Source organism: Hylobates moloch, unplaced genomic scaffold, assembly GCF_009828535.3.
Source record: "Hylobates moloch isolate HMO894 unplaced genomic scaffold, HMol_V3 SCAFFOLD_23, whole genome shotgun sequence".
NCBI classification, from domain to species: Eukaryota; Metazoa; Chordata; class Mammalia; order Primates; family Hylobatidae; genus Hylobates; species Hylobates moloch.
In genome coordinates, this window is record NW_026652298.1 from 31,942,873 (window position 1) to 31,965,518 (window position 22,646).

The following is a 22,646-nucleotide window of genomic DNA, read 5'->3' on the forward strand; positions in this document are numbered from 1 at the left end:
GTAGCTGGGACTACAGGTGTGCCCCACCATGCCCGGCTAATTTTTGTACTTTTAATAGACATGGGTTTTCACTATGTTGGCCAGGCTGGTCTTGAACTCCTGACCTCAAGTGATCCACTCCTCTGCCTCCCAAAATGTTGGGATTACAGGCATGAGCCACTGTGCCCACCCGCACCATAGCCTTGAGTTTGCTAAATTGTCCCAGGAACCTACCTGCCAGCCTTGGCTGCTTGTGATTTCAGGAGGCCGGATGCCTTAGGTGGCTGTGCGCTTGGATGCCATGAACTCACTCAACAGGTGGTCACTGAATGCCCACTGTGTAGAAAGTACAGGAAATACAACAGTGGATTAGATCCCTAATGCCCTCTTTTTAATTTATTTATTTGACCGAGTTTCACTCTTGTTGCCTAGGCTGGAGTGCAATGGCGCGATCTCGGCTCACCGCAACCTCCACCTCCCGGGTTCAAGCGTTTCTCCTACCTCAGCGCCCCCCGCCCAAGTAGCTGGGATTATAGGCATGCGCCACCGTGCCTGGCTAAGTTTTTTTTTTTTTTTTTAGTAGAGATGGGGTTTCTCAATGTTGGTCAGGCTGGTCATGAACTCCCGACCTCAGATAATCCACCTGCCTGGGCCTCCCAAAGTGCTGGGATTATACGCGTGAGCCACGACGCTTGTCATGAGGCTAGAGCTGCCTGCCTTGTCATTTCCAGTTAGGAGAAAAATGAGGCGAGTCCGGACAATCTAGGTTAGGTCATCAACGGAATAACATACTCCAACCAGCCAGTTCCCCAAATATGATCCAGGGATCTAGGAGTAATCTTTAATGCCAATCCTATTTTTAAAATTATACTATTTTTATAATAATATAAAGACGTTTTTGCTTTTTTCATTCTCTGAGTCAGGACAGTCAATGGAATTTTCTAGAAGCCTCTGGAAAATTGACGTGTGCTATTGCTACAGATTGAATACAGAAGCAGACATGAGAATCTAACTACCAACCTGGGCAACAAAGTGAGACCCCCACTTTTCTAGAGAAGTAAAAATAAAAAGTTAGCTGCATCGTTCCAGCTACACGGGAGGCTGAGAGGATGGGAGGATCGCTTAAGCTCAGGAGTTAGAGACTGCAGTGAGCTGTGATAGTGTCACTTCACTCCACCCTGGATGATAGAGCAAGAGACTGTCTTAGAAAAGAGAGAAACGCCAAGCGCAGTGGCTCACATCTGTAATCCCAGCACTGTGGGAGGCCGAGGCAGGCGGATCATGAGGTCAGTAGTTCCAGACCAGCCTGGCCAAGATAGTGAAACCCCATCTCTACTAAAAATACAAAAATTAGCTGGGCATGGTGGCGCGTGCCTGTAATCCCAGCTACTCAGGAGGCTGAAGCAGGAGAATCGACTGAACCTGGGAGGGGGAGTTTGTGGTAAGCCGAGATCGCACTATTGCACCCCAGCATGGGCAACAGAGTGAGACTCCATCTCAAAAAAAAAGAGAGAAAAAGAAAGAGAGAGAGAGTCTTACTGTATTAAGTCAGACATTAAGGAAATTAGCAAAAATGTAAAACAATCCTAATCTTTGCACACTTTTTGTTGTTCTAGAACATGATTTTGAAAATAATTATAGGGTTGCTAAGAGAGATAGTGTGGGAGGCAGTGGGAGGTAGTAAGTTGCAGTCAGATAAGGAATTTGGACTTAATTCCGTTAACAGTGAGTAACTAGCCTTTAGAAATGTTATGTCTATTTAAGGTACTAGGATATCCTGTATGTCATTTTAACAATAGTAATATAATAGGCCAGGTGCATGCCTGTAATCCTACCATTTTGTTATGTCTATTTAAGGTACTAGGATATCTTGTATTTCATTTTAACAATAGTAATATAATAGGCCAGGTGCATGCCTGTAATCCTACCATTTTGTTATGTCTGTTTAAGGTACTGGGATATCTTGTATTTCATTTTAACAATAGTAATATAATAGGCCAGGTGCATGCCTGTAATCCTACCATTTTGTTATGTCTATTTAAGGTACTAGGATATCTTGTATTTCATTTTAACAAAAGTAATATAATAGGCCAGGTGGACACCTGTAATCCTAGCATTTTAGGAGGCCAAGACCGTCAGATAGCTTGAGCCCAGGAGTTTGAGACCAGCCTGGGCAATATAGTGAGACCCCATCTCTATAAAGACAATTATAATAATTGATATTTACTGGATATTATGTTAATAAAGTTTATTGTTGGCTGGGTGCGGTGACTCACGCCTGTAATCCCAGCACTTTGGGAGGCCAAGGTGGGCAGATCACTTGAGATCAAGAGATCGAGACCATCCTGGCCGACATGGTGAAATCCCGTCTCTACTAAAAATACAAAAATTAGCTGGGCGTGATGGTGTGCACCTGTAGTCCCAGCTACTTGGGAGGCTGAGGCAGGAGAATTGCTTGAACCTGAGAGAAGGAGGTTGCAATGAGCCAAGATCACGCCACTGCACTCCAGCCTGGTGACAGAGTGAGACTCGGTCTCAATAAATAAATAGATAAATTCATTCACATAATGTGCTACATGAAGTACTATGAAGTCTCTCAATTTGCTGTTTGACTTTTTAAAATAAATAATGCTTAACATAATAACAGATACAGTTGTTTGTACATTTCCTGACTTATGGTAGACACTTGATGTATAGTAACTATATTATTAAAATTAATAAAGCTGAGAATATCAATGATCTCGAGTAAATTCTTTAGATTTTTGTGTTGGAATGCTTTCTTGTTTCTTAGTTTTCTTCCATTGAGGATTGTGGCGGGCAGAATTTGTACTCCCATGATCTTTGTCTCCTAGTGTGCGTTTTATGGTTATAAGTCACCTCACATGGCAAAAGTGACTTTGGGAATATGATTAAGGTTATAATCAGCTGACCTTAAGATGGAGGACTTAACCTGGATTTTCCTGGTGAGTACAGTGTAATCACGTGAATCCCGAAAGGCAAAAGACAAGTCACACAGATGCAGCAGAAAGGAAATTCATAGATTTTCAAAGCACAGGCAGAACTCAGCCCATGGTTCCTGACTTAAAGATGAGAGGGACCATAGGCAAACCTTGAGAATGAAAGTAGTACTGCCAACAACCTGAATGAACCCAGAAGCAGATTACTCTGCAGAGCCTTAGCTGGCTGGCAGCCTATTGAGACCCTAAGCAGAGTTCCCAGCTGAGTCCACTGTACTTCTGACTTCTATATAGAACGCTGAGATAAGTGGGTAGTGTTTTAAGCCATTATGTTTGTGGTAACTTTCTATGGCAACAATAGAAAACAAATGCAAGCATTCATTCCACACGCTTCTTGGCACTCCCTAAGGCAAGGTGGAAACCCTGTGAACTACATTTCCAAGGAGCCCTTGTCTCCCGTATTCTGGATTCACTTGTGTTTTACCCAGTGGAATGCACTTCCTGAAATTTGAAAAGTGGCAGAGATATATGTTATTGTGGGTTTTTTCCTTAGGCTGTGGCTCTCTTTCACACCAGTCCCTGTCTCAGTTATTTAAAGGCAGCTGTGACAACAGTGGTTTTCTGAACTTTTCTGCCCTTTGGGCAGCAGAAGCAGCACCCTTCTTATTCTCTGGACCACAGAGGCAGCAGCACGAATGAAAACCAATGTGAGGCTGGGCGTGGTGGCTCATGCTTGTAATTCCAGCACTCTGGGAGGCCGAGGCAGGTGGATCACCTGAGGTCAGGAGCTCGAGGCCAGCCTGACCAACATGTTGAAACCCTGTCTCTACTAAAAATACAAAAATTAGCTAAGCGTGGTGGTGGGCACCTGTAATCCCAGCTACTAAGGAGGCTGAGGTAGGATAATTGCTTGAACCCAGAGGCAGAGGTTGCGGTGAGCTGAGATTGCACCATTGCACTCCAGCCTAGGTGACAAGAGTGAAGCTCCGTCTAAAAAAAAAAAGAAAGAAAGAAAACCAATGTGACAGTAGCTCCTCCAGCCCTTACAAACTTATGAGCATCTAATGCTCTGTACTAAATACCATTATGTTTGAAATATCTGGAGTGGTTTCTTTTTTCCATGACTGAACTCTAATTAATAGACTTCTCCATGCCTGAGTTTCCTGACATATAAAATGAAATTACTAACAATACATAACACATAGTGAAAATTTAACCATTTAGAATTATTGCATGAATTAAATTACATTGACTCAATTCATGTAACGTGCTCAATAGAGTACTTAACCAATAGTAAGTGTTCAATAAATGTTTGTTACTATTTTATTTTCTAAGGGGCTATTAGTGTGATTACCATATTGGCACTACAAAATGCCAGTTTATTCTACCTTTTCTCTAGCCTATTATGAACATTCCTAGCTTGAAAACAAACATACACCAGCCTGAGCAACATAGAGAGACCCTGTCTCTACAGTTTATTTATTTATTTTTTATTTTTATTTTTTGCTTAGCCAGGTGTCGTGGTGTATGTCTATATTCCTAGCTACTCAGGAGGCTGAAGTGGGAGGACTACTTCTTCAGCCCAGGAGTTCCAGGCTGCACTCCAGCCTGGGTGACAGAGCAAGACCAAAAAAAAAAAAAAAAAAAGAAGAAAGTAAAAGAAAAGGAGCCGGGCATGGTGGCTCACGCCTGTAATCCCAGCGCTTTAGGAGGCCAAGGCAGGAGGATCACGAGGTCAGGAGTTCGAAACCAGCCTGGCCAACATGGTGAAACCTTGTCTCCACTAAAAATAGAAAAAATTATCTGGGCGAGGTGGCAGGCACCTGTAATCCCAGATGCTCAGGAGGCTGAGGCCCAAGAATTACTTGAACCTGGGAGGCAGAGGATGCAGTGAGCTGAGACCATGCCACTGCACTCCAGCCTGGCCAACAAAGCGAGCCTCTGTCTCAAAGAAAGAGAAAAACAAAAAGAAAAGAAAAGAAAAGAAAACACACATGCATTGTGAGGACTAAACTGATTTTTAAAAATCTTGGCCAAATTCCTATCTAAGGAACCTGGGGAGTCATGCCCTACAAACCATAAATTCTCATCACTTGGGTATAAAACCCATATATCATGACTTACTTCATGACTTACTTTCCAACCTGACAAGAAAGTCAAAATATTTTACCCCAAAATATGTTTCTTTGCCATATTTTGAAATGGTCCTGCAAAGCTGTCCTTTGTGGAGCAAAATGTGCATCTGTAAAGAATCTCTATTAACACAGCTACATATTTTTCTTCCAGGCCCTCCCAATCCTGAAGAGATTAAGTAAAAGTCTAGCACCCTTTAAAGGTATGAATAGGAAACGTGTCATCTGTTGTCTCAAAGGGCACCCACTATAAGACTTCAAAAGAAACTTGGTCTCCACAGTCCTTTATGTTAATCTGAACATTTGTTGATCCCAGGTCTTTTTTTTTTTGATGGAGTTTCACTCTTGTTGCACAGCCCAGGCTGGAGTGCAATGGCGCAATCTCGGCTCACTGCAACCTCTGCCTCCTGGGTTCAAGTGATTCTCCTGCCTCAGCCTCCAGAGTAGCTGGGATTACAGGCGTGCACCACCATGCCCGGCTAATTTTTTTGTATTTTTAGTAGAGACGGGGTTTCACCAGGTTGGCCAGGCTGGTCTCGAACTCCTGACCTCAGATGAACCACCTGCCTCAGCCTCCCAAAGTGCTGGAATTACAGGCGTAAACCACTGCACCCAGCCTGATCCCAGGTCTTTAGACAAATTCAACCAATCGTCAATCAGAATGTTTAAATTTTCCTATAGCCTGGAAGCCCCCATCACCCCTGCCTTTCTGGACCAAACCAATGTATTTCTTCAATGTGTTTGACTGATGTCCTATACCTCCCTAAAATGTATAAAACCAAGTTGCACCCCGACCACTTTTGGGCACATGTTCACAGGACCTCCTGAGGGCTGTGTCATGGGCCATGGTTGCTCATATTTGGATCAGAATAAATCTCTTCACATGTTTTACAGAGGGTGACTCTTTTCATAGACAATTGCCACCTCTTTATCTATTTAGCAGCCACAAAATAACGTAAGAAGTCAGAATTATATGTAGTTTTCAGACTGTCAAGTATAAAAAGACAACTCTGAGGTTAGACTATTTTATATTGGTCTTTATTGGATTTTTTTTTTTTTTTTTTTTTTTTTTTTTGAGAAGGAGTTTTGCTCTTGTTGCCCAGGCTGGAATGCAGTGGTGCGATCTCGGCTCACCACAACCTCTGCCTCCCAGGTTCAAGCAAGTCTCCTGCCTCAGCCTCCCGAGTAGGTGGGATTACAGGCATGTGCCACTACACTCAGCTATTTTTGTATTTTTAGTAGAGACGGGGTTTCTCCATGTTGGTCAGGGTGGTCTCGAACTCCGGACCTCAAGTGATCCACCCCCTGTGGCATGCCAAAGTGCTGGGATTACAGGCCTGAGACACTGAGCCGATCTCTTCGTTTTTCTTTTTTTTTTTTTTTTAAGATGGAGTCTCGCACTGTCACCAGGCTGCAGTGCAGTGGCACGATCTCAGCTCACCGCAACTTCTGCCTCCTTGGTTGAACCGATTCTCCTGCCTCAGCCTCCCGAGTAGCTGGGACTATATGCGCGTGCCACCATGCCTGGCTAATCTTTTGTATTTTTAGTAGAGACGGGGTTTCACCGTGTTAGCCAGGATGATCTCCATCTCCTGACCTCGTGATCCACCTGCCTCGGCCTCCCAAAGCGATGGGATTACAGGCGTAAGCCACCGTGCCTGGCCCACATTGATTCTCTTTCAAAAGCCATATGAGGCCAGGCATGGTGGCTCACGCCTGTAATTCCAGCACTTTGGAAGGCCAAAGCAGGCAGATCACCTGAGGTCACGAGTTCAAGATCAGCCTGGCCAAGATGGTGAAACCCCATCTCTACTAAAAATACACAAATTAGCTGGGTATGGTGGTGGGCACCTGTAATCCCACCTACTTGGGAGGCTGAGGCATGAGAATCGCTTGAACCCAGAAGACAGAGGTTGCAGTGAGCTGAGATTGCACCACTGCACTCCAGCCTGTGCAACAGAGTGAGACTCCATAATCTCAAAAAAAAAAAAAAAAAAAAAGGCTGGAAATACAGCCATCACAGTAGGCAAAAACACTTTTATGGTGACTATGGAAAGTAACCACTGTCTACCGTACAATTCTCATTTCTACCCTCTTGATCTACAGTCTTTCTAGAAGACACTGTATTATTTCAAGACTTCAGGAATTTGCATTTGTTGCTTCAACTATTTGGAAAATCCTTTTCCCCCTTCCTCAAATGGCTAATGTCTACTCATTCTTCACCTTTGGTGACAAGGCTGAGTAATTGCAACAGAGACTGTAAGTTCCTCAAAGCCTTTTTTTTTTTTTTTTTTTTTTTTTTTTGCAGATAGAGGCTCGCTGTGTCTCCAGGCTGGCGTGCAGTGGTGCCATCTTGGGTCACCACAATCTCTGCCTCCCAGGTTCAAGCGATTCCCTGCCTCAGCCTCCTGAGTAGCTGGGATTGCAGGCACCCACCACCACGCCTGGTTAATTTTTGTATTTTCAGTGGAGACGGGGTTTCACCATCTTGGCCAGGCTGGTCTTGAACTCCTGACCTCGTGATCCACCCACCTCGGCCTCTCAAAGTGCTGGGACTACAGGCGTCAGCCACTGTGCCCAGCCCACAAAGTCTTTTAAAGAAAAGTGGGACAACCCCTTCAAGAGATCATAGTAGGCCAATCCTTCTGTTGACAACTACGTCTACTCATTCTTCAAATCACTTCACCTTTACCTGCAGCATAACGCTTATTATATTGTTTTTTCTCTTTTCTCATTTGTCTCTTCTTACTATTTATGAGCATTTTGAAGGTAGTGGCTCATCTTTCAGGTAATATGTAAAATAATATGGGCAAAGCACTTTAAAAAGTACCTGCCCCATAGTAAGTGCTTAGTAAAAGTTTACAACTATTACAGATATAATCATCACCACCCTCTCATTATCATTGTATCTCCTTGTTTCCATTATATGACTATGTAATAGAGGCTCAATAAAAGAAGCTCATAAAATGAAAGAGAATGAACAAATTCATTCAGAATTAGTTTTTCAACATATCTTTATAATATCATTTTGACAAGCATACATCAAAATAGAACAATTGAAATTTATTTAAGGCAAAATTATAGATAGCAACATAATTGCTGATTATGAATGCAATATTAGATTATAGGATAGAAATACTGTTATCATGAATATATTTCTTAAAGTATGATTACTGCAATGTTTAAATTTTATGTGGTGACTTAGCAAGACTATGATACCCAGTTGTTTGAAACATAAGTCTAGATATCATTGTGAAAATATTCTGTAGATGTGATTAACATCTATAATCAATTGATTTTAAGTAAATTACCTTAAACAATGTGTGTGAGCCTAATCAATTAGTCCAAGAAGTTAAGACAAAAAACAGGCTTCCCAGAGAAGGAATTATGCCACAAGACTAACATAGAAATCCTGCCTCAGACCAGGCACAATGGCTAGTGCCTATAATCTCAATAATTTGGGAGGCCAACATAGGAGGATGGCTTGAGTCCAGGCGTTTGAGGCAAGCCTAAGCTGATCTGAGACCCCATCTCTACAAAAATAAAAATAAAAAAATTATCTGGACATGGTGGCTCACACCTGTAGTCCCAGCTACTTGGAAAGCTGAGGTGGGAGGATCTCTTGAGCCCAGGAAATTGAAGCTGTAGTGAGCCACTCTAGCACTGCTGTACCCCAGCCTGGGCAACAAAGCAAGACAAAGAAATCCTGCCTGAGTTTCTAGCTTGCAATCCTGCCCAACAAATTTCCAACTCAAGACTACAGCATCAGGCCAGGCACAGTGGTCCACACCTATAATTCCAGCATTTTGGGAGGCTGAGGTAAGCAGATCACTTGAGGTCAAGAGTTAGAGACCAGTTGGCCAACATGGTGAAACCCCGTCTCTACTAAAAATATGAAAATGAGCCAGGCATGGTGGTGAATGCTTGTAATCCCAGCTACTCAGGAAGCTGGGGCAGGAGGATCGCTTGAACCAGGGAGGCAGGGGTTGCACTTAGCCAAGAACATGCCACTGCACTCCAGCCTGGGAGACAGAACGAGAATCCATCTTAAAAAAAGAAAAACAAAAAACAACTCAGACAACACTGAAGGCAGAAACATGGCTATTTGGAAGACATTCCTTATACACACTGAAAGACAAATGAGCAACCTGCTGCCACATGAGGCAAAATATTATAGTTAAGAAAAAAAAAAAAAAAGATACACTAAATGCCTTGGAAGAAAAGCTCATGATTGGGATTCACCGAATAATTAGGGCAGTAAACACCAACAATGAATCCTGGGGAATATTGAGAGCCATGCCCTTGCCCGCAGCATGATTAATATTCATAAAACACCTGAGAAGATACTACCCTATCATTTTAACTCTGGCTGATTGTTAGAGAAAAAAGGAACTGAATGCTAAAGCAGAGACAAAGAGCTCCAAGAAAGATAAATGCAAAGGGCTCCACACTAACATATTATATCATCAAACTGTCAAATACCGAAGATACAGAGAGAAGCTTGAAAGCAGCAAGAGAGAGGCACTCTGTCATGTAAAGGGGATCCTCCAAAAGATCAACAGCCAATTTCTTAGCAGAAACCAAGAAGGTCGGAAGACAGTGGGATGACATATTTAAAGTGCTGAAAGAAAAAACAAAACAAAAACGAAAAAAAAAAACAACCACACTGTCGACCAGAAATTTGATACCTAGCAAAACTAGCCTTCAAAAATGAAGAAGAAAATAAGACATTGCCAGATTAAAAAAAAGCTGAAGAGATATGTAACTAGCAAACCTGCCCTACAAAAAATGCTAAAAAGACTGCTTCAGGCTGGGCGCAGTGGCTCACATCTATAATCCCAGCACTTTGGGAGGCCGAGGTGGGCGGATCATGAAGTCAGGAGTTCAAGACCAGCCTGGCCAATATGGTGAAACCCCGTCTCTACTAAAAATACAAAAATTATCCGGGCATGGTAGCGGACGCCTGTAGTCCCAGCTACTCAGAAGGCTGAGGCAGGAGAATCACTTGAACCTGGGAGGCGGAGGTTGCAGTGAGCCAAGATAGCACCACTGCACTCCAGCCTGGATGACAGAGCAAGACTCCATCTCAAAAAAAAAAAAAAAAAAGAATCCTTCAAGAAATCCAGAGAGAAAAATAAAAGGACACTTAACAGTAACACAAGGCTATATGAAGAAATAAAAAAATTGGTAAAAATAACTACCAAGAAAAATACAAACACCAGCATTATTTTATTTTTGGTTGATTGCCCCTTATTTTATTTCTGTGTGATTTTAAACATACAAAAATAAGTCTATGATAATAGGTACACAATGGATAAAGATAAAATTTGTGATACGGCTGAGTGCGGTGGCTCATGCCTGTAATCTGAGCACTTTGGGAGGCCAAGACAGACAGATCACCGGAGGTCAGGAGTTTGAGACGAGCCTGGCCAACATGGCAAAACCCTGTCTCTACTAAAACTACAAAAATCAGTTGGGCGTGGTGACAGGCGCCTGTAATCTCAGCTACTTGGGAGGCTGAAGCAGGAGAATCACTTGAACCTAGGAGGCAGAAGTTGCAGTGAGCCAAGATCGTGCCACTGCACTCCAGCCTGGGTAAAAGAGCAAGACCATGTCTCAAAAAACAAACAAACAAAAAATTGTGATAGCAATAACATATGGGGAGGTAAGGAACTGTATAAGAGCAGGAATTCTGTATGCTATTGAATTTAGGTGTTAATAATACAGTACCTAAAGTGTCTAGTTGTAATCTTCAGGTAACCACTAAGAAAATAAATTTTTAAAAATTAACATGCCAGGCATGGTGGCTCACACTTGTAATCCCAGCACTTTGGGAGGCCGAGGCAGGTGGATCATGTGAGGTCAGGAGTTCGAGACCAGCCTGGCCAAGATGGTGAAACCCCATCTCTACTAAAAATACAGAAATTAGCTAGGTGTGGTGGCGGGTGCCTGTAATCCCAGCTATTCAGGAGGCTGAAGCAGGAGAATTGCTTGAACCCAGGTGGCGGAGATTGCAGTGAGCAGAGATCGCGCCATTGCACTCCAGCCTGGGTGACCGAGTGAGACTCTGTCACAAAAAAAAAAAGAAAAAAAATTCACAGAAAAGGAAATGAGAAATAAATAAAAATGGTACACTACAAAAATATCACCTAAGCACAAAAGAAAAAGGTAATGGAAGAATTGAGGAGCAACATCATAAAAAGACATGGAGAGGCCAGGAGTGGTGGCTCATACCTGTAATCCCAGCAGTTTGGGAGGCCAAGGCAGGTAGATCAATTGAAGTCAAGAGTTTGAGGCCACCGTGGCCAACATGGTGAAACCCCGTTTCTACTAAAAATACAAAAATTAGCCAGCCACGGTGGTGGATGCCTGTAATCCCAGCTACTCAGGAGGCTGAGGCCAGAGAATCACTTGAACCTGGGAGGTGGAGGTTGAAGTGAGCCCAGATTGCGCCACTGCACTCCAGTCTGGGCACCAGAATGAGATTTCATTTCCAATTAAAAAAAAAAGACATAGAAAAACCAAGTAGAAAAATGACAAGTAAGTCCTTCCTCATCAGCAATTACTTTAAATGTGAATAGAATAAAGTCTCCAATTAAAAGCAGAGTTGGATTGACAGAATGGATTTAAAAAATAAACACAATCCTACTATGTATCTTCTATAAGAGATTTACTTTAGATGCAAAGATAAAAGTAGGTTGAAAGTGAAAAGATAAAAATACATATTCTATGTAAATAGTAACAAAAAGACAGAGTGGCTATCTTAATATTAGACAAAGTAGATTTTGCATGAGTCAGAGTGGCATTATATATTGATAAAAGGGTCAATTCATAAAGAAAATATAGCAATTATAAACATATATGCACCTAACAACTGAGTTCAAAAATGTATGAGGCAAAACCTGAGAGAAATGAAGGAAAAACTAGACAATTCTAAAATTATCGTGGAGACTTCAATACCCCACTTTCAATAATGCATAGAACCACTAGACATAAGACCAAATAGAAGGTAGAAAACTTGAACAATAGTATACACTAACCAGACCTAACAGATAAATGGAGGACATTCTACCTGAAAACAGGAAAACACACAATTCTTCCATATACATGGAACATTCTCTGTAATATACCACATGGTAGGCATGGTGGCCCACGCCTGTAATCCTAGCACTTTAGGAGGCTAAAGCAGGAGGATCACTTGAGCAACAGGAGTTTGAGACCAGCCTGGGCAGTATAGTGAGAGCCTACTTCCACAAAACTAGCAAAAAAAAAAAAAAGCTGGGCATGCTGGTATGTGCCTGTAGTCCCACATGCTTGAGAGGCTGAAGTGGGAGGATCACTTGAGCCCAGGACATCAAGGCTGCAGTGAGCCATCACTTCACTACTGCACTCCAGCCTGGGCAACAGAGCAAGACCCTGTCTCAAAACAGACAAACAAAAGCCTGATTTTTTGCAAATGGCAAAATTGTGTATGTTAAAATCCCCCCCAAAAATCTACTGACACATTATTAATAAATGAATTTAATAAGATTGCCAGATACAAAGCCAATATAGAAAAATCAGTTGTGTTTGTATATATCACAATTAATAAATGAAAACTTTAAAGTAGTACTATTTCCAAAAGCATGAAAATATATCATACCTAAGTGTAACTCTAAGGAAAAAATGTGCAATACTTCCATACTGAAAATGACAAAGCATTATTAAGAGATATTAAATAAGATGGTAGATAACATGCTATATCCCTAAATAAGTGATATAGCAATCCTATAGGGAAACAGTTTTTTTAAATACTAAGTGGTGCTGGGTCAAGTGGCCATTCATTTGAAAAAAAAAACATATTTTGCCCTCTGTCTCATGACACACACACACACACACACACACACACACACACACACACACACACACACACTCAATTCCTGATAACTCCAGTTTGTTTCAACTGTTAAAGGTAAGATAATTCATTTATTAGAAGAAAATGTTAAGAGCATTTTTATAACCAAATTAGGCAAACATTTCTTAAACAGGATGCAAAAAGCACTCACTGGGAAAATGGATAATTTGGATAACCTTAAAAATAAGCACAGCTGGGTGCAGTGGCTCATGCCTGTAATCCCAGCACTTTGGGAGATGGAGGCAGGCGGATCACGAGGTCAGGAGTTCAAGACCAACCTGGCCAACGTGGTGAAACCCCATCTTTACTAAAAATACAAAAATTAGAGGATGAGGCAGGAGAATCACTTGAACCTGGGAGGCAGAGGTTGCAGTGAGCCGAGATCATGCCACTGTACTCCAGCCTGGGCAACAGAGTGAGGCTCCCAAAAAAAAAAAAAAAAAAAAAGAAAGAAAGAAAGAAAGAAAGAAAATAAGCCCCTTTTCTTTTCTTTTCTTTTTTTCGAGATGGAGCCTTGCACTGTCACCCAGGCTGGAGTGCAGTGGTGCAATGTTGGCTCACTGCAACCTCCACCTCTCAGGTTCAAGTGATTCTCCTGCCTCAGCCTCCCAAGTAGCTGGGATTACCGGCATGTACCGCCACGCCTGGCTAATTTTTGTATGTTTAGTAGAGACGGGATTTCACCATGTTGGCCAGGCTGGTCTCAAACTCCTGACCTTGTGATCTGCCCACTTTTGACTCCCAAAGTGCTGGGATTACAGGCATGAGCCACTGTGCCTGGTGAAAATAAGCACTTCTGCTTATCAAAATACTCCACTGGGAGAATTAAAAAGTAATCCACAGAAGAGGAGTAAATATTCACAATTTATATATCCCAAAGTAGGTTTATATCCACAATATGTAAAGAACACTTACAAATCACTAAAAGTGATAGGCAACCCAACCAAAAAAAAAAAAAAAAAGATCACACATATTTTGAACAGACACTTTACAAATGAGGATATCCAAATGGCCGATAAACAATACAAAAATGTTCAACCATATGAATTAGGAAAATGCAAATTACAACCATAGTGTGATCCACTGCATACCTACCAGATAGGCTAAAATGACAAGGTCAAAAATATCAAGTGTTGGAGAGAATATGCAACACCAAGGACTCTCATGTGCTGCTGATGGGAGTGCAATTGGTACAATTTGACTTTGTACCAATTGTACAAAGTCCAGGTGTATGGTACAGTTTGTATTGGCAAAACTTTGACAATATCTACTAAATCTGAATACAGTAATGCCTCATGCCCCACCAATTCTACTCCTAGTTTTTGTTTTGTTTTGTTTTGTTGTTGTTGTTGTTGTTTTTGAGACAGAGTCTTGCTCTGTCACCCAGGCCAGAGAGCAGCGGCACGATCTCAGCTCACTGCCACCTCCTGGGTTCAAGCAATTCTCCTGCCTCAGCCTCCTGAGTAGCTGGAACTACAGGGGCCCGCCACCACGCCTGGCTAATGTTTTTCTGTATTTTTAGTAGAGACAGGGTTTCACCATACTGGCCAGGCTGGTCTCGAACTCCTGACCTTGTGATCCACCCGCCTTGGCCTCCCAAAGTGTTGGGATTACAGGCATGAGCCACCGTGTCCAGCCATTCTACTCCTAAGTTTGTAACAACAGAAATGCATATGTGTGTATAACCAAATGACATATACCAGAATGTGCATAGCAGCACTATCTGCAATAATCCAAAACGGAATGTGCCCCAAATGCCCACCAATAATAGGGTATAATCAGAATATGGGCCAGACATTGTGGCTCACACCTGTAATTTCAGCACTTTGGAAGGCTGAGGCAAGAGGATAGTTTGAGGCCAGGAATTCAAGACCAGCCTGGGCAACATAGTGAGACTCTCTCTCTACAAAAATATATTAAAAATTTGGTCAGGCACAGTGGCTCATGCTTGTAATGCCAGCACTTCGGGAGGCTGAGGAGGGAGGGTCATTTGAGCCCAGGATTTTGAGACCAGCCTAGGCAACAACGAGACCCCATTTCTACAAAAAAAGAGAAAAAATATTAGTGGTACGTGGCTGTAGTCCTGGCTACTCAGGAGGCTGAGGCGGGAGAATCACTGAAGCCTTGGAGGTTGTGGCTGCAGTGAGCTATGATCTCATCACTGCACTCCAGTCTGAACTTCAGCAAGATCCTGTCTCAAATAAATAAAAAAGATATTTTCCTTTCTCTCTGACCTTTTCTTCCTCCATTCATGATTGCCTGCACATAGTCGGTTCAATAAGTGGTAGTCACTAATAATTGATTATCTTCTTGTCCTAGCCCCAAGGCAGGCTAACCAAAAGGTTAATGAACTTTCTTTTTTGTTAAACAACAATTCTTAAATCACACAGACCTCTTAGATGGCTTCCAGATGTTAGACTTGTCAAGGGAGCTGCCAGGTGCCTTTGACCACCAGAAATCTCACCTCCCACAGACTTTTCTACTAAGCTATTGGCATAGTTAAATGATAACCTGCCATTGTTTCTCAGCTTGCTTTCCATAGTAACTGGCAGTCACAAACACTATTGTAAAACTTAAGACTGGTCTTTGGGATATTTTTCAGGCTTTACCTGCAAGAGGACCAGCTGACACCATCTGGATCAGTGGCCCATGTCCCCAGCCAAGGAACTGACTTGACTGGTCGTATGACTCCCCTATTTTGCAGGGACTGACTCAGCTCATGAAGACAGCTTAGACACTGCTATGATTTCATCCCTAATCAATCAGCAGAACCCATTCTCTGGACCCCTGCTGATACGGTTTGGCTCTGTGTCCCCATGCAAATCTCACCTCGAATTATAATTCCCATGTGTCAAGAAAGGGAAGTGATTAGATTATGGGGGTGGTTCCTCCATGCTATTCTTGTATTAGTGAGTGAATTCTCATGAGATCTGATGGTTTTATGAATGGTAGTTTTTCCTGCGCTCTTACGTTCTGTCTTGCCTGCTGCCATGTAAGACATGCCTGCTTTTCCTTCTGCTATAATTGTATGTTCTAAGGCCTCTCCAGCCACGTGGAATTGTGAGTCAATTAAACCTCTTTTCTTTATAAATTACCCAGTCTTGAGCAGTTCTTTATAGCAGTGTGTAAACGGACTAATACACCTGCCCACCAAACTATCCTTTAAAAATCCTAGCCACTGGCTGGGTTCAGTGCCTCATGCCTGTAATCCTAGTACTTTGGGAGGCCAAGGTGGGTGGATCACTTGAGGTTAGAAGTTTGAGACCAGTGTGGCCCACATGGTGAAATCCTGTCTCTACTAAAAATACAAAATTAGCTGGGCATGGTGATGGGCACCTGTAATCCCAGCTACTTGGGAGGCTGAGGCGGGAGAATCACTTGAATCCAGGAGGCAGAGTTTGCAGTGAGCCAAGACTGTACCACTGCACTCCAGCATGGGCAATAGAGCCAGACTCCATCTCAAAAAACAAAAACAAAAACAAACAAACAAAAAACCAACAAAAAAACAAAAAATCCTAACCTCTGAATCCTCAGGGAGGTGGCTTTGAGAAATATCTCTTGTTCTCCCACTCAGTTGTCTCACAATAATTAAACTCTTTCCTAACAGCAACAACTGCTGTCTTAGTGTTGGCTCTATGGGCAGTGGGCAAGAACCCACTCAGGTGGTAACAATGTAACAAGTCCCTGAAAGAGGCTTGTGCAGTGGGACTTGCTCTCTCTTGCCACTTGCCACTCTTGGGAGTTCTGCCACCATGTGGACAAGTCCAGGCTAGCTTGCTGGAGAAAGAGAGATCGTGCGGAGAGTAGCTTCAATTATCCCAGCCATTTCATCCTGCCCAACCAAGTGTCCTGGTATTTGAACACGTGCAATGAAGAATAAATAAATTAAGCCCATGCTCAACATAGCTGAGTCCTTCCCAGACTGCTAGCCTGAATAACTTTGAGCTAATAAATGTTTGTAGTTTCAAACCAGTGAGTTTTGGGCTGGCTTGTTACATGGGGCAAAAGCTAATCAATAAAATATCATATTTCAATGAAAACTGCTTTTTAGGGATAAAAAGTAAATAACGGAAGGGGAGAAACCTTCCTGAATTGAAAGTAAGTCTGCATCTTCTTCAACCCTATCTCGCACAATTAAACATTCTCCATATGGTAGAGTCACCTAGAAGCTGTACCTGAGAAGTTGAGATGTTTCATGAGATAACTATTAACCTGCATACTATAGCGTTTGCCTTGTAACCTTAAGCTATGTAAACTGGTGTCAGACACATCTTAAGAGTCTTTTTGTCAACACTGAGGTAAGGACCAAGTGATAATTGAGCCCATGATTGGATAGATAGTGCTAGCCAGTGTGAGGTCTGCAGACTTGCACCAATCTGCAAAGTGTTACTGGTTTGCTTTGAGATAAGTATAGAAAGGGACAATAAGAATTTGGCATCTAAGTAGCAATTTAACATTGCTAAGAAAATATTATTGTATTTTACAAAAGTAGTATGTTTGCAAAGGGTTGGGGGAAAAAAACAACTGATATTTCACTGAAGATAGTTTGAGAAACACTGTTTAGCTCCCTCTATTATATTATGATTACATCTCAAATAGATTTTGTTCTTTTCCTTGTTGTTTCCATTTACTTTTATCTTCTTTCCACCTTTTATCACTTCTCCAGGATTCTGTTATCATACAGATGGAATAAAAGACAAATCATAATAATAATAGGATAACTTGTTTGTCTTTTTCTTCTTCAAGATCAGAGGTTTTTCTATTCAGACTGCAGATTAAAATTACGTTATTCAAGGAAAGCAGAAACAAAAATAAAACATCACCAAATCCAGTTTAATGTATGTCAGTTATACCTCAACAAAGCTGTTCAGTTCTTTGTAATCACCTAATCTGTTCTATATTCTAGATATTCAGATTTTATTGGTCCAGGTGGGGATCTGTGTATTGGGAATTTTTAGAGATGGGGTCACACTGCACTGTCCAGGCTGGTCTTAAACTCCTGGCCTCAAGCAATCCTCCTTCCTTGGCCTCCTAAAGTGCTGGGATTATGATCATGAGCCACTGCACCCAGCTGGGATTTTTATTTATTTATTTTTAAATTTAATTTATTATTATTTTTTTTGTTTGAGACAGGGCCTCGCTCTGTGACCCAGGCTGGAATGCAGTTGTGTAATCATAGCTCACTGTAGGCTCAACCTCCTGGGCTGAAGTGATCTTCTGGCCTCAGCTTCATGAGTAGCTGGGACTATAGGCACATGCCACCGCCCTCAGCTAATTTTTATTTTTTGTAGAGATGGAGTCTTGCTATGTTGCTTAGGCTGATCTCAAACTCCTGGCCTCAAGTAATCCTCTCTTCTTGGCCTCCCAAACTGTTGGGATTACAGGCATGAGCTACTGTGACCAGCCAGGATTTTTTTTAGAAGCTCTTCAGCTAGATCTAATATGCAGCCAGCATTTAGAACTATTGCTCAGTTTCTTTCTTTCTTTCTTTCTTTTTTGAGATGGAGTCTCGCTTTGTCGCCCAAGCTGGAGTGCAGTGGCACGATCTCGGCTCACTGCAAGCTCTGCCTCCCAGGTTTACGCCATTCTCCTGCTTCAGCTTCCTAAGTAGCTGGGACTACAGGTGCCTGCCACCATGCCCGGCTAATTTTTTGTATTTTTTGTGGAGACGGGGTTTCACCAGGTTAGCCAGGAGGGTCTCAATCTCCTGACCTCGTGATCCGCCCGCCTTGGCCTCCCAAAGTGCTGGGATTACCCGAGTGAGCCACCGCACCCGGCCTATTGCTCAGTTTCTTAGTCTCTGCCAGAATAAAGACTGGATATTGAGATGTCTTTTTTTACTCATGTGGCATAAACTGGGCTTCTCAAACTGGAATATGTAGGAATATGCAGTAATATGCAGTGCTAGGTCAAGGGAAATTCGTAGCCAAACCACAAGCACATTTCATTTTTATGGAAGGTTAACTTTACTTGAAGACTTTGGGGGTAATGTCCATAGCTTCTAAGATGACTCTCAGTGATCCCCACCTGGGAATCATACCTTTTTAATTCCCCTCTTACTGAGTATGTGTTGAACTTGAACTGCCTTTTTTTTTCTTTTTTTTTTTTTTTTTTTTTTTTTTTTTTTTGAGATGGAGTTTCGCTCTTGTTGCCCAGGCTGGAGTGCAATGTTGCAATCTCAGCTCACCGCAACCTCTGCCTCCAAGGTTCAAGTGATTCTCCTGCCTTAGCCTCCTGAGTAGCTGAGATTACAGGCATTAGCTGGCCATTGTGTTTTTAGTAGAGATAGGGTTTCTCCATGTTGGTCAGGCTGGTCTCAAACTTCTGACCTCAGGTAATCTGCCTGCCTTGGCCTCCCAAAGGGCTGGGATTACAGGTGTGAGCCACTGCACCCAGCCTTGACCTGCCTTTAACAAATAGAATATGGCAGGAATGATCAGATGTCATTTCCGAGATTAGGTTACGGCAAGTCTGTGACTTCTGTCTTGGGAACCTTCCCTGGTTCTCTCGGAAACATGTTTGAAAATTGTAAGCATTCCTATAAAAAGGCTCACCATGAGAAATTGTTGCCCACCAACAACCATGTGAGTGCGCTTGGAAGTGGATCCTCAGCCCCAGTAGAGTCTTTTTATTTATTTATTTATTTATTTATTTATTTATTTATTTATTTATTTTTTATTTATTTATTTATTTATTTATTTATTTATTTATTTATTTATTTATTTATTTTCAGGCAGAGTCTTGCTCTGTCACCCAGGCTGGAATGCAGTGGTGCAATCATGGCTCAATGCAGCTTCCACCTCCCAGGTTCAAGCGATGCTCCTGAGTTAGCCTCCCCAGTAGCTGGGATTACAGGCATGCGCCACCACGCCCAGCTAATTTTTGTATTTTTAGTAGAGATGGGGTTTCACCATGTTGGCCAGCTGGTCTCGAACTCCTGACCTCAGGTGATACTGCCATCTTGGCCTCCAAAAGTGCTGGGATTACAGAAGCGAGCCATTGTGCCTGGCCCAGTAGTCTTGAGCTGACTACAGTTGACAGCTCGACCGGAACCCCCTGCACAATCTTGAGAAGCACCCAGCTAAGCTTTACCTGGATTCCTGATATTCAGAAACTGTGAGATGCTAAGCGGTTTTTGTTTGAAGTTTTGGGGTTGTTGCACAGCAATGGATAACTAATTCAGAAAAGAAAATACATAATTTGACTCTTACATAATAAAATATTTTTTACATAAAGCAAGCATATATAGGGCCGGGTATGGTGGCTCATGCCTGTAATCCCAGCACTTTGGGAGGTTGAGGGCAAGAATTCCTTGAAGCATGGAGTTCAAGATCAGCCTGGGCAACACAGCAAGACTTTGTCCTTGTCCTACAAAACTTTTTTTTTAATTCGACACTTATGGTGGCACATGCTTGTGGTCCTAGCTACTTGGGAGGCTGAGGTGGGAGGATTGCTTGACCCCAGAAGTTTGAGGCTGCAGTGAGCTATGATCAAGCCACTGTACTCCAGTCTGGGCGACAGAGCAAGACTCACCCCCCCCATTTTTTTTTTTCCTGAGACAGAGTCTCGCTCTGTCGCCCAGGCTGGAGTGCAGTGGCATGATCTCAGCTCACCACAACCTCCACCTCCCAGGTTCAAGCAATTCTCCTGCCTGAGCCTCCCGAGAAGCTAGGATCACAGGCGCGCACCACAACAGCCGGCTAATTTTTGTATTTTTAGTAGAGATGGGTTTCACCATGTCGGCCAAGCTGGTCTCAAACTCTTGACCTTGTGATTCGCCCATATTGGCCTCCCAAAGTGCTGAGATCACACTGTGCGTGGCCTGCAAGACCTATCTCTAAAAAAAAATAAGAATTTACATAAATAAATAAACAAGCTGTCGGGTGCAGTGGCTCATGCCTGTAATCCCAGCACTTTGGGAGGCCGTGGCAGTCAGATTACCTGAGGTCAGGAGTTTGAGACCAGCCTGGCCAACATGGTGAAACCCCATCTCTACTAAAAATACAAAAATTAGCTGGACGTGGTGGCAGGCACCTGTAATCCCAGCTACTTGGGAGGCTGAGGCAGGAGCATTGCTTAAACCCGGAAGGCAGAGCTTGCAGTGAGCTGAGATCATGCCATCGCGCTCCAGACTGGGCGACAATAGAGAAACTCCATCTCAATAAATAAATAAATTGGAAAGGAAATGAACACCAGCTGTAAGAAAACAAACCCTGTGGTCAAGAATACAAACTGTAGTGGCCAGGGGCGGTGGCTCATGCCTGTAATCCCAACACTTTGGGAAGCTGAGGCGGGCAGATCACCTGAGGTCAGGAGTTGGGAGACCAGCGTGACCAACATGGAGAAACCCCATCTCTACTAAAAATACAAAAATTAGCCGAGTGTTGTGGCCCTGTGATCCCAGCTTCTTGGGAGGCTGAGGCAGGAGAATTGCTTGAACCCGGGAGGTGGAGGTTGAGGTGAGCTGAGATCACGCCATTGCACTCCAGCCTGGGCAACAAGAGTAAAACTCCACCTCAAAAAAAAAAAAAAAAAAAAAAAGGAATGCAATCTGTAACAGATTAAATTGTTAAATTAGTCTTGTATAGAAAACTTTATAATCCTCAGGCCAGGCTTGGTGGCTCACGCCTGTAATCCCAGTACTTTAGGAGGCCGAGGCGGGCAGATCATGAGGTCAGGAGTTTGAGACCAGCCTGGCCAACATGGTAAAATCCCGTCTCTACTAAAAATACAAAAACTAGCCAGGTATGGTCGTGGGCACCTGTAATCCCAGCTACTCCTTGAATCTGGGAGGTGAAGGTTGTAGTGAGGTGAGATCACGCCATTGCACTCCAGCATGGGCAACAAGAGCAAAAAACTCCATCTCAAAAAAAAAAAAAAAAAAAAGAAAACATAATCCTGTTAATTTCCTTTGTTTTCTGTGTATGTGAGCAAGAACTTAGCTTTTAACTTGAGTACACTGATTCCATTTTCTCTAGTGCTCACGTCTCCAGATAAGAAAATGACTGCCCTGTTAGGTTTCCGACTTTCATGGGGCCTGTAGCCCTTTTATTTTGGCCAATTTCTCCCATTCGGAATGGGAACAATTAACGAACGCCTGTACCCCCATTGCATCTTGGAAATAACTAACTTGCTTTTTATTTTACAGGCTCCTAGGCAGAAGGGACTTGCCTTGTCTCTGATGAGACTTTGGAGTCACACTTTTGGGCTAATGCTAGAATGAGGTAAGACTTTGGGGGACTGTTTCCTTTCCATGTTTTTTTTTTTTTTTTTTTCCTCAAGATGTTGCCCAGGGTAGAGCGCAGTGGCAGGATCTTGGCTCACTGCAACCTCTGCCTCCTGGGTTCAAGCAATTCTCCTGCCTCAGCCTCCCGAGTAGCTGGGATTCCAGGGGCATGCTACTACGTTTGCTAATTTTTATATTTTTAGTAGAGACGGGGTTTCACCATATTGGTCAAGCTTGTCTTGAACTCCTGACCTCAGGTGACCCATTCGCCTTGGCCTCCCAAAGTGCTGGGATTACAGGCGTGAGCCACCAGACCTGGCCTCCTTGCCAATTTAAAAGAGTATATTTAACATTCCATCTTAGACATTGTGATAGCTGTGAAGTCTTTGTGTGAGAAAGGTTTATTCAGGTGAAAAGCCATTCCCAGCTTTTCACTTGAGTAAACTCTTTAAAACTGG

The 22,646-nt window shown here is 42.7% G+C and overlaps 1 protein-coding gene across 7 annotated transcripts in view; it reads right to left on the reverse strand.

The window, feature by feature from the left end:
* The window catches only part of ATF7IP2 (activating transcription factor 7 interacting protein 2), a 130,743-nt gene that overhangs the window by 94,326 nt on the left and 13,771 nt on the right, over positions 1–22,646 (reverse strand). For 2 of the 7 annotated variants that reach the window (XM_058433947.1, XM_058433948.1), the window contains exons 1-2: positions 2,910–3,012; positions 214–315 (exon numbers count right to left, since the gene is read on the reverse strand). The gene's annotated coding sequence lies outside the window, so the exon portion shown is untranslated. Of the gene's footprint in view, positions 1–213; positions 316–2,909; positions 3,013–3,088; positions 3,195–22,646 lie in introns of those variants that run through there. The other 5 variants (XM_058433953.1, XM_058433951.1, XM_058433957.1 and 2 more) reach the window with 5 other exon arrangements.